We start from the raw sequence: 12524 nt of genomic DNA, 5'->3' as shown, positions 1-12524 counted from the left end.
AAAAAATTAACTTTGAAAGACTAAAGAATCATGGCAAAAAAGCCATGAATTCTATGTGCAGTATTCCCCTAGCTCTGGAGTTCTGCCATTCTCACTGTTGGGTAAACTTGGTCTTGGCTGGCTGTTCTTGCTGATCTTCTGGGGAAGGGGCCTGTTGCCGTGGTTCCCAAATGTCTTTGCCAGAGGCGGAATTGCCCCGCCCTTGCCCCCTTCAGGCTAAGTAATCTGCTCAGGTTTGCTCTCGGGAGCTTTTGTTCCCTGCAAGCTTTCCGTACAGCTTTGGGGGCCGAGAGTGAAAATGGCAGCCTCCCAATCTCCACCCCAGAGGAGCCGAGAATTCGGGGCCCCGCTCCTCAGTGCGCCCCCAGAGAAAAGCAGTCAGTCACTCCCGTCTCCCCGGTCTCCGGCTGCACTCCGTGCTCAGCCGGCCTGTGACCGAGCATTTCTATCCCTGGCACCCAACCCCGTGTGGAGTCTCCAAACCCAGCAGATCCCTGCGGTGCGCTCCCGCGCCGCTCCTGCCAGGGAAGGAAGGTGAGTCTCCCTGGATCTGCTGCTTGTTGGGTCCCTGCTGGAGGAGCAGTGGTCTGACTGTGCCCCGGATCACGGTTTATGGCAACCCCAAGCTGAGAGCCTGTGCCTCAGCTCCATCTCTGCAGCCGGCTTTCCTGCTCCAATACCTGGGAGCTCTGCCGTACTCAGACAGCCCCGGTCTTTCTGTGACCCCGAGGGTCCTGAGACCACACTGTCCCACGAGGTTTCCACCCCACTGCTTAGCCACTGGAGCGACGTCCCTCAGCGGAGCCGACTTCTGAAAGTTCTGATTTTGTGCTCTGCTGCTCTATCACTTGCCAGAAGCGGCCGACGGAGGCCCCTCCTCCGCCATCTCTCCTCCCGAATATTGCCTTGGATTCACTTCTCCACACGTCCTACCTTCCAGAAAGTGGTCGCTTTTCTGTTCAGAGAGTTGTTGCTATTCTTTTCTCCGATCTCCTGTTGAGTTTGTAGGTGTTCAGAATGATTTGATCCCTATCTAGCTAAATTCCTGAGACCAGACGAAATCCAGGTCTCCTACTCCTCTGCCATCTTCCTCCGCCCCTCCCTCCCCTCTTCTTATAAGGACCCCAGTCATTGGACTCAGGGCCCACCCTACACTAGCAGGAACTCAGCTAATTACCTCTGCAAGGACACAGGCTCCAAATAAGGTCACGTACTCTGGTTCAAGGTAAACATGAATTTGGGAAGGGGACAGAACATGCTTCAATCCCCCAATCCCTCTAATAGTATTTCTCAACCCTAACTGCCTTGCAAGCACTTGGTGGCTCCCTTTAGAGCCATGCAGCCCAGGTTCCCTTCCCACTTCCTGAGATTCTGCTTTAGTCTTGCTGGGATGGAATCCAGGTATCAGTACTTTTGGAAGGTCCCCAGGTGAGTTTTACTGACTAGTAGCCCAGTGGTCCACATGGTGTATAATACTTTCCAGCCATCCCACATCCAAGGAGAACCAAGATCTCTGCCCAGCTCCCAATCACTGCTGACAGCCACCTGTCTAGCCCAAAGTGATCCTGCAAGATCTGCAACCACCATCCAAACTTTTGCTTTAAAAAAACCACAGGACATTGTATCCACATGGTCAGACTTAGGCCCACTCAGGTGTGCTGCATTCTGGCACCATTTTTACTTTGGGCATCTCTTCTATGTTGTCCTACAACACTCCAGGCAGCGTATTTCCAGGAGCAGGTGGCACTTCTCAGTTAGCTGACATCTTCCCACGCCATGCACCCAAGGTGCACAGTAACCCCAGAAAACGCAGCCCCTCTTACTCCTGATGCTCCCCCAGCAGGGCATCTGTTGTAGGTTAGGATATCCCTGGAGGGTGGGACAGGACCATCTGGATTCTTTCCTATCCGCAGTCCCAGCCTTCAGGCCCACCTTCCTCTCTCCCAATATGCACACATGTACCTAAGTTCCCTCCGGACTAGTCCTACGTGGCGGCGCCACATTCCTGCCTCCCTGATGTTTACACATCACCCTTAGCCCAATGCTGTGGGCTTACACGAACACACACAAAAATACATTTGCAGGCTATGGGTATGGTCTGACAGGTTTCATTTAGGATGAAATCAAAGACTGGCTTCCCAAAACTCAAACCCTGCTAGTTTTCCTTGCTAGCTTTGAAAAAAAGAAATTCTCCTTTGTTCCATGTGAGCTAAATTTTCCAATTGCAGAAGAAAGGCTATGTTTTTCTCTTGGTAATTAAACTCCCTAGATGAAATAAATCTACATTTATTTCAACCCTGAATGCTCATAGAACCAGGGGATTTTCCATTTTAGAGTTGCCCCCAGATTGTCTTCCTAAAACCGTGCCTTGTTCACCAAAGGACTGCTCTGACTCTGGAATGCCTTCTTGTGAGGGCTGTTTATTGTGACTTCTCTCGATGCCACTACGGTGCCTGAGCGTCAGGGAGGTGGGGCCCACTTGTCCAGTGATTAGCAGATGATGCCTAATTATTCCCGACACTCTTCTTAGAATGATCAGCTAATCCTGACATGTTTAGTATCAGATAATAAAATGTATCATCATCATGTTATATACTATATGTAATATAATAATAATAATAAGCTATGTTTCGCATCACCTAGTAGGCGATAGAAAATTCCCATGAGGATATGATCCTTATAAAACAGATCATTTGACTGCACAGTCAAGTGCCCCTGGCTTATCTCTGTACTTCCACAGCAGTGAAATTCTCTCTCTCTCTGTCTCTCTCTCCACCCTGTTCCTATCCCACTTGATGTTTTCATCCCTGGTTGTTTTCCTTCAAATGCCCTGCTTGGGGTATTAATATCTTTGTGGTGAGAAGCACATCTGCCTATTCCTGGAAAACTATATATAAAGCAAAGGAAGCTAATCAAATGCCCAGAAAAGGACACAAAGAAACACTTGCCCAAGTGTTTTTCCCCAAGGCTATTGAAAGCTTTCCTGTGGCTTCCTCTGGTACCACCTGGAAGGACCTGGCAGGATGAGAAAACAGCTCTCTGCCCCCTAATGGAAACGGAGCATGCAAACACCTTCAGTTCTTCTAGCTTTGCCTCCAGGCACTGGCTGAAGATCAGCTGAAAGCACAAACCCTCAGGCTCACCGATGCCCTGGGGCGTCATTGACATTGGCAGGAAATCTTGCACCTGAAGAATCCAAGTTCTAGGGGAAGCCTGGAGTGGGGATGGAAGGAGTCAGGTGACCTTGCTGGCTAGCTGTATTTTGAGGAAAGTGCTCCCCTCCCTATGCCTCTGGTTACCCCATATTTAACAGTAAAGGATTTAGATTTAGTGACCTCTCACATCCTTTCAAGATCTAATGATCTGAAAGGCTGAGGTGATGCAAACTTCCAACAAAGATGAGCAATGCCTGGCCATGTGACTAAATTGGTGACACGTAGTTAGTAATAAAGGTCCCAATGACTTGCATACACAACTAAAAGATTTGCACAAATAGGAAGTTTGTGCCTATCCGTAAATGTTTCCCTGGGCACCCTCCCCCCAGGGGCTTACCCATACAAGCAACTGTTCAGTGCCCACTCCGTACTCCCTAACCGGGCTCCGCTTGTCTTTATCTCTAGAGTCAGTTCCTGGTTGCTACTTGCCTTAGAAATAAGGCTGCCCTATAAGAGCTAATCTATGACATAAACATGTAATGGACCCACAGCAGAGACGTGTTACCTTACATACAAGAGTACATGCCCACACCAGCTCCTTTGTCCAGGAATGCGGGAAGACACCATTCTCAGCCTCCCTTAAAGCTGGGTTTGAACCGCATGCCTGAGTCTTCTTCCCAAGCACGTGAGCAGGAGTAGTGCACACCCGGACCACGGCAGCGAAGAGCAGATGCCTTCTCCATGCCCACTGGCATCCACGCAGCTGGAAGCAGAGAACTTCCGGCTGGCAGAGTTGCAGTTGGAATCATGGTGGGTCCCTGAGTCCCAGTGGGAGAAGGGTCTCGAAGAGAGACATCTGATCACCTCAGAATGCGGTATGAGCAAGAAACCAACGTGTTTGTATTAAGCCACTGACGTGTCAAAGTTTGCGACTCCAGCAAAGCCTACCCTTTCCCGGTACTTCACCAGGCCCATCCCAAAAGCAGACAAGGAGTTCCAAAGACTGTCAGCCATTGCCCTACGCAGCGCTGTCCTAGAAGCGGTGGGGGGCCTTGGGCCTGGGAAAGACTGGCAAAGTCTTCCATGAGGTAGAAACTGATTAGCTTCTTCAGTCACATGTTTCATTATCTGAAACTATTAAGTTACCAGTTCAACCTGAGCCCCTTGTTCTGATTCACTGCTCACCGAAGAGCCTTCTAATTATGATTTGGCATCCAATGCAGCTTGGTTGGCAAGGAGCGGATATCACATCAGAAGAATTTTGAGTTAAAACATCCCTGTGGCAGAGTCTAATTAGACATAGTCAGTTACAGCTGCCGGCACACATAGAGCCCCTTGCAGGGGGAATGTCCCTGCCCTGAGGCCAGGCCCAAGGGCCAACCTAGGGAGCCATGTTTTAACCTGGGGTTCCCAAACCACAGTCCAGTTTATGATTCATTCATTCACTTATTCATTCACTCAAACAAGTACTTATTAAGCACCTACTATATACCTGTTATAGGCACTGGGGATAGAGCAGTGATCAAGCAAAATCCTGGTTCTCATGAATATTATATTCTAGAGGGCAGAAGGCAGCTGCTAAATGTGAAAATAGATAAATAGATAACATATCAGATGGATGTAAATACTCTGCAGAAAAATAAAGTAGGGTAAGGAGGACAGTAGTGTGATATGGGGCAAAGGGGGGATTGCCATTTCTATGTCTCAAGGGAGAGGGTTCCTCAAGTGAGCTGATATTTGAGCAAGACACTGAAGGAATTTGGGAGATGGCTGTGTAGGCATTCCCCAGAACAAGGGAAAAGTGTGGATGTGAAAGGAACTATGGTTGCAAAAATCTTCAGGTGGAGCAAGCTTGTTTGGTCAAGAAACCACAGGAAGCTGGAGGGGCCAGGGGATGACAAAGGAATGGTAATAGGAGCGAAGATCAGTGGGGAACGGGGGACCAGAACACATAGGTTAGTGTAGGTATGACAAGAACTCTGACTCTGAATAAAATGGGAAGTCATTTCAAGGTTTGGATCAGAGGAGTGGTGCTATCTGACTTAGGTTTTAAAAAGGAGAGATTTGGTTGCTCTGTTGAGATTAGATGGTAGGAGAATGTATAGAAGCAAGGAAAGATCCATTGGGAAGTTATTACAGTAACTCAGGTAAGGGATAATGGTGGCTCCTGTGGTCTTTGGCATAGTTCATCAAATTTTCTTAGGGATCTGAACAGATTATACCAGGAGAATGAAGCAGAGAGCTCCAGGGATAGCCAGTGAGAATGCATGAGGCAAAGAGCCTTTGGGCCCCAGTGCACAAACAGCCTCCCCTGCCCCCTAACCAGACTGCTGACCTGACTTCCTGGTACCAACAGCCTCACCTCCAGGGTGCTGAACCTTGTCTATGTAGATATACAAAATTGGCCTCAATCAGCTGTATCAGTCAGCTATTGCTACATAACAAACCATTCCAGAACTCAGTGGCAAACAATACTATCCATTCATTCTCAGGGTCAAAGATCTACAGTTCAGCGAGGGAAATTCTGCTCTGGGGTGCAGTCTACAGGTCAGCTGGGGAAGCTCTGCTCCATGTGGTCACTCTGCAGCCTAGCCTGAAGACACAGCCGCCACCTGATGACATTTTTTTTTTCATGCAGAAGCTGGAAGCTCCCAGAGGAGCAAGCAGAAACATGTGATTCCTTCTAAGGCCTAGGCTCAAAACTATCACACTGTCACTCCCTTTCACATTCTAGTGCCAAAGATTATCACTGGCCAACCCAGCACCATCAGGGCAGAAGAATACTCTTCTACTCCAGTGGCAAGAACTGCAGAGTCATACGGCAAAGTGTGTGGATACCGAGAGGGTGAAAAATCGGGACTAACAATGCAGTGTATCACATTAGCCCATTGGGAACTGAGTCAGTGGCCTTGGGTAGGGCTTCTCAGACACTGGCACTCATAAGAATGGCCTCCAGAGCTCATCAAATACAAACTCCTGGCCCCACCACCAGAGATTCCGATTCAGTGGATCTGGGGTGGAGCCTGAGAATTTACATTTCTAACAAGCTCCCAGGTGATGCTGCCACCATGGATCCCCAAGGCGCACGGCCAGTCACAGTGACCTACAGTGCACTCCCAGGGACTGATTATCAGTAGGTAGAACATTTTAATTCTCCAGATAATATCTAATATCTCACAATGCAATGCTAGGACATCTCCTTAGCTGTGGAGGGAGAAGCCTATTTAGACCCACCTGAAGACAGAGCTTGGGGGGACCCACACCTTGTTGCTCCCTGACCTTGGGTAACAGAGAGCACACAGCTTGTGCTAAAACCCTCAGCTTCTTTCTCTGTCAAATAAGGATTATAACTTCTAAAAAGCATTCTATCACCCTACTCCCAATACATGCATGCTGAGTTAGCCCTTCCCTCCACTGAGCTCATACATAATCTCTATTAAAATAGTTATGGCAAGATGTTCCGATTATCTCTTTCCAACTCTGCTTTCCCCAGAGCTGCTAAGCTCTGTGACAGCTACCTCTGTGTCTTCTCCATGGGTCTCCCTAATGCCTGCCACTATTTAGGATCCCAATTCATGTTTGCTGAGTGAAAAAAAAAAAGAGAGGAAGAGCAAGATGGGCCTCTCCTAGGGAGACAGGACTCCTGTGAAACCATTCAAGAACACTGCAAAAGATCTGATCGCCCACCCCGTGCCGGAATCCTGTGCAACTGTGGCCTCCAGCTTTTCCTGAATTCATATAAAGCAGTGGTTTTCTTCACGGCTGCATATGAGAAGCACCAGGAGGTATTTTAAAAATCTCAATGCCCAGGCCACCGTCCAAACCACTTAAATCAGAAGACTTGGGGTGGGACCAGGCATTAGTAATTGTTTAAGTTTCTGGTGATTTCCACATGCATGCAGGACTGAGGACAGCTGAGTGTCAGAGGACAGCCAGCTCCCCAGCTCCGCAGCAGTGACACCTGCGGGGCAGACACAGGGGGACCAATGAGTCATGGATGGAGTTTACCCATCCCTGCCACAGGCACTGCAGCTATTTAGAATCAACAAACAATCTGGAGAAACAAGAAACAGATTCTCCCAACCTTGTTATGAAAACAAGGGATTAGCTGTTATTGCATAAAAGCCGGTGCCTCACTAATCCTTACAGAACCTGTTTTGTTTTGAGTTCCAAAGAAGTGATGGGTCCTTGGAAGGCCCTCTCAGCTAGTGAATGGCCTATCCAAAGGCTAGGAGAGGGCAACTGGCAGTGGGGCTCATCTAGGGGCCTCTTGAGAACAGGAGCCGGGTGGGGCAGGCCCTGAGGTCACAGAGGGGGGCTGAGCACAGGGAGAGGAGCACTCGGAAATCACGTGCCAGGATAGTTGGAGAAAGCCCAGAAAAGAGGAGGAGAAGGGAGACCCGGATGAGCAGGGGAAGGCAGGGTGGAGAAGGGCTGAGTGGTGAGGCTGGCCCCTCAGACCTGCCGCACATCTCCCAGCCCCCAAGCCCCCTCTCCAGCAGCCATGGGGCAGACAGCACAGTGCCCTCTCCTTTCCCACAGTCCCACTGAATGTTCTATGCACCTCCTCCCCGGAGGGCCTCATCCCCAGGGACGGGAGATCCTGTTCTCCAAGCAAGAACACGTGGAACCCAACTGTGATCCAAAGTTCCATGTCACCAGTGATTCAGGTAGAACAGAACAAGGCTGGTGGCTCTGGGCCACTCATACCAAGACGATCTTGTTGCTTTCTTATCGCTCAGAGGGATAAGCACTGACTTGTAAAGTGATAAAAACCCTCTGCAGATGAGCATCAGCTAGGCAGCAAAGCAGCTTGGCTTTATCAGAGGCCCCCGTGGCTGAACACCAGAGAGGTTCTTCGCATCCAGTCATCAGGAGCAGGTGGCCCATGTACCAGTGGGAGTTCAGCCCCAGAACCAGGGCCTTTAGAGACCCGAGGTCTGGCTCCTTGGTGTCTCAGCCGGACGGATGGCGGACTGGTGGACGAAGGCAGTCTTCTGGCCTCGTACCGTCGAGAAAACACCACAGGACCATTCCCAGCCACTTCTTTTACAGCAGATACCCCAGGCCATCACATCAGCGGGAGACTAAGCAAAGCACCCACCTTCTCCCCCTGCATGTGAGAAAGGAATAAGGATGTTGCAGAGCTGGGGATTTCTGCTTTGGCCAGAGCAGAGGGGACATGCCAGTTGATCTTCTGATAATATTTTGCCCTCTCAGGACCTGATGGCAAATCCAGTTCAAAGGGAGCCACCAACTGGGTGAAGACCACTCCCTCCTGCATTAGGATGGTGGTAGGCTTCTTCTCGACGGCCTGCAGCCATGTTGCACTGGTTCTCCTGCTCGGGACACCACCTTGCTGGTTCCGCCTTGTATGTCAAGCACTACAAGCCTCAGACAACCCCAAAACCTGCCTTCCGGATCAGCGGCTCTGTGGTCATGGTGTCCATTTAGCAACCAGGAGAGTCCAAATCAGACAAACACCAGGCTCAGCTGCATTTGCGCTCAACATGGGGCAGCTGCCGCCGCCAAAGGGTCACAGAGGTGAGGACGGGGGGGTCCAAAGAGATAAAACACACAGAGCACTTTCGACCCTACCAGGCACATGGCAAGGGCTCGATGACCAAGTCAATCCACATCTGCTCGTGGGATTCCTCAAGAGCCAGTCTACATTCTGGTCACCCATCCCTCACAGCCACGAGTCTCAGAACCCAATTCTATTTAAGAAGCAGCCTGAAAAGAAAGCTGATTCTTGGCAGAGTGTCCAGCTCTGATGTATGGAGGCTGGATCAGAACTTTTCTCCCCTCCCCCACCACACTGTGGGCTCTGGGAGAGCCTTAAGTTCCAAGGCAAGGGGCTAGCAGCCTCCACAGCCCTACGTCCCTCTGCTACCCCATCTTCCCCAGCCACGGACAATTCCACTCTGTATTTGGAGTGGCCATAGGGAGTGTGGCTAAGGGGGAGTCATGCTCTCGTGTGCCTGTTTGTCGATTTGATTGCTTTTGGAGAAAGTAAAAAGAATTTCATGGTGTGCCAAATCTCTTTACAGAGCTGAAAACATTCAAGAACCTTATCTGTAACCTCTGCCACACTCTCCCATATTTGCCCCCTTCCCACCTGTTCTCCCCCACCCCTCTGTATTGTCATCTATTTCTTCTTCCCTTCTTCTTTGTTGCCTCTTTCCTTTCTTCTTCCCTGTTATCCTCCTCCCCCTCATCCCTCCCTACACCTACACCCCGTGGGACAACTCTGGGCAGGGGGCAAAGGGTTGATGGTTAGCCGTGGGGGTTGGGTGGGGAAAAGGGAGACATTCCAGCTCCTTTTCACCATCTCAGACTGTGTTCACATACATCCGCACTAGGTTGAGCAATTTCGTTTCATTGCATTGTGCATTTTAGGATGAAAGTCCCCCTAAACTGAACTTGAGAACTTCCTTTTAAAATTGTAAAGTGAAATATGCCTTGAATGACTGAAAATAACCAGCGAACCTGGTGACCATCTGCATTTCTGTTACAAGAAGTACACTAAAATCCATGAGAATGGCATGGGGGTGAAACAGGACTGTCCTCATAGCGGAGTAAATAAATCCGAAGGTAAATACTTACTACGACCCTACTACCAGCAGAATAGAGGAGGTCTTCAGAGTTTCTGCCTCAGTCTTGCCTAGGTTTAGATGTCCCTGAGGAACTTCTCAGCAGGGCAGCTCTGGATAGAAAGGGAGAATGGTGCCTCTTCTAGGGCCCCATCCCCCACCATACCCCACCCCCGGGCAATCAAGGGCATCCACCTGCCCTGACCCTCCACTGTTCCAGCCCCCATCTGTCAGCACTCCTCGCCCACCATGGCAGGAGTGCCCCCCTGTGTGGGCCCATGGACTCTGGTTCTGAGAGGGTGGGTGCCAGCTTATCCCCATGGGATGGGTCCAAGCCAGCAACCTCCCTCACCTCCTGACCCACCTCCAGGGGTATCTCCCCAGGGCTCCAGCCTCTCCTCTACCCCCCTGAAGCCTTTGGAGCCATTGCCCTCTCCTGTGTGCACGCGCATGTGCTCTCTCCCCAGTCTCAGCATTTTGTAAACCAACTCGTCCCATGACTGTCATACCTCCTGGGACATCATTGTGCCTACCCTCGCAGGTGAAAAATGTTCCTGCCCCAGACAGATGGGCCTTTAAGAAGATGAGTGATTTTTAGACCTTGTCTGCAAAAGTCACCAAAACAATTCCATGCTCCAGGGTGCTGACCCAAAGACTTCCAATCACAGCGAGCCCCCATTAAATGTCAAACTTTTCCCAGAACACCTCCAAAATGAGATGAGCTCAAGACAGCACAGTAGATGCTGATGAATGCAGCTATTTTGAAATGGTAATGCAATGAGAATGAGTCTTTGAGAAATAGATGCTGGTAGAAATTTCCATGCAGGAGCCCGGTTGCGTTTGGTCTTTAAATTTTTTAAGAGATTTAAAAATACCCAATCCCATTCTTTCTGCCATGGAAATGGGGACAGACACTGAGGGAATAGTGTCTGGGACTTTAAGGTGGTGGAGAGCTCTCCTGCCTACACAAGGATCCATTTACCTTCATCCGGCCTGCTGGTTTCTGCAGATTCCTGTTGGTACATGGTCTAGCGGCCGCCTGGCCTGGCCTGGCTGGGAGGGGGACAGGGGCATGCCTACCAGACCTGTCACAGTGTCACCGGCTGACAAAGGCGTCGCTTTCATGAGTTGTTTTGAGGACAGTTTGACTTTCAATTCATTGATTTCTTTCCTTCCACAGCATTGTTAGAGATAGAGAAATACAAATCCAATTTACTATTTTAATGGACACACTGATAAAAATAACACTTGCGTAACACTGTGGAAGGCAGGGCGTTTAAACAAAAAATTGGGTTGCTTAATCATTCAAACAGCCAACAACATCGGAATTGCCATTTCCCCAATATTTTGATCCCTCCCTGGTTGGTAGAGAGATTAAACAAGCTGCCAGAGATCAAACCACCCGCAGTGGTAGATGGGGCTGGGGCTGGAACTGGGGCTTCTGCCCCGTTGGTCCCCGCTCTTCGACCACAGCTATCTCCTCTCAGGAGCCGCTGGGAAGCTTTCATTCTTCTGCCTTCCAGCAATGCCACACTTGCAGAAAGAGCCGAGCCCGCCTAGTTCCAAAGGTGTCCAAAGCAGACGCCCCCAAAGTCTCCCGGGGACTGCAACCGAGGTTTAACGTCATTACTTTACGGTGTCCGGAGCGACACTCCCCTTCAGTCATCTTTGGGATGGAGGAGAGCGGCCGCCTTCTTCCTCCAAGTCCTTCTCTTCTCAGAAACAGGGATCTAACATGTGTTTCAGCCCGAGGGCAACCGGAGCAGCAGACCACCTTGACTGGTGTGGAATACGGGCTTTATTACAGGGCTAGCCCTTCCACCACCATGGGAGCCCCGCCACCATCATGAGGCGCCCGTGCGTGCAATGGGCTGGAAGTCAGCAGGCCAACCCCCAGGAGGGGAAGAAGGTCGGAAGTGGGGGAGACCAGCAACAGATGAGAATGGCATCTGTCTCTCACTGCCTCCTCCAGCCGTGATGACACGGGCGACCTGCAGAGTAAATTGGAGACAGACAAGGAGATGCAGGGGAAGCCAGAGCTGTTCAAATCCAACTGCTGCCCCATCCAGCAAGGTCAGCCAGCAGGTCAGGGACTTGGGGCTCCATCCACACTATGGTGCCTGCCCTGCTGTGACCTGCTGAGCATAAAAACGGCCACTACTTCACTCCTCCCAAGTCCCATACAAATTTCTCCTGTGGTGAACTTTGTAGTTTTTCCCATCTACCCCTATAAGTGCTTTGACCTGACTTCAGACACTTGCTAGTCTCTCTGCAGTTCACATCGCATAGATAGAGCCCAAAAGGAAAACCTGATTCCAAGAAGGCTGACCCCAGACTTAGGTTAAAGTCCAATCTGTATGTCAAAGCCTATTTTGAAAAGACTTCTTTAATATTTTCTCCCATGTCCTATTTCACACAAACTTGCCTGAAACTTTTTAGAGACATGTAACCATGAGTAAAATACCCGTATTTCTTGCTCAGGCAGCAAATCTTACCCCAAAATACACTGATACTATTGACACGCTGAGATTCACATCTTGTCACTCATCTACAAACTGTGGACAGGCTTTCAAAGCAAATCGCCTTCTACTATTCCAACCAGGGCACTTGGGTGGCTCAATCAGTTAAGTGTCTGTCTCTTGATTTTGGCTCAGGTCATGACCTCAGGGTTGTGAGATCGAGACCTGTGTTGGACTCCACACTGGGCATGGAGCCTACTTAGAATTTTTGTTCTTCCTCTGCCCCTTCCCCTTTCCCTCTCTCTCTTTAAAAAAAA

The 12524-nt window shown here is 49.9% G+C and overlaps 2 long non-coding RNA genes across 2 annotated transcripts in view; both read right to left on the bottom strand.

Moving 5' to 3' along the window:
• Positions 1 to 8371, bottom strand: part of LOC115942614 (uncharacterized) — a 14901-nt gene extending 6530 nt beyond the window's left edge. The window contains exon 1 of the long non-coding RNA XR_014139710.1: positions 6843 to 8371. This is a non-coding gene — a long non-coding RNA (uncharacterized LOC115942614). The remainder of the gene's footprint in view (positions 1 to 6842) is intronic.
• Positions 8372 to 10954: 2583 nt separating this feature from the next.
• Positions 10955 to 12524, bottom strand: part of LOC115944051 (uncharacterized) — a 53997-nt gene continuing 52427 nt past the window's right edge. Inside the window, exon 3 of the long non-coding RNA XR_004078633.2 lies at positions 10955 to 11739. This is a non-coding gene — a long non-coding RNA (uncharacterized LOC115944051). The remainder of the gene's footprint in view (positions 11740 to 12524) is intronic.

The sequence above is a fragment of the Leptonychotes weddellii genome, chromosome 13 (genome assembly GCF_054177405.1).
Source record: "Leptonychotes weddellii isolate Sample4059 chromosome 13, ASM5417740v2, whole genome shotgun sequence".
NCBI lineage: Eukaryota > Metazoa > Chordata > Mammalia > Carnivora > Phocidae > Leptonychotes > Leptonychotes weddellii.
This window is presented reverse-complemented; position numbering and strand designations above follow the sequence as displayed.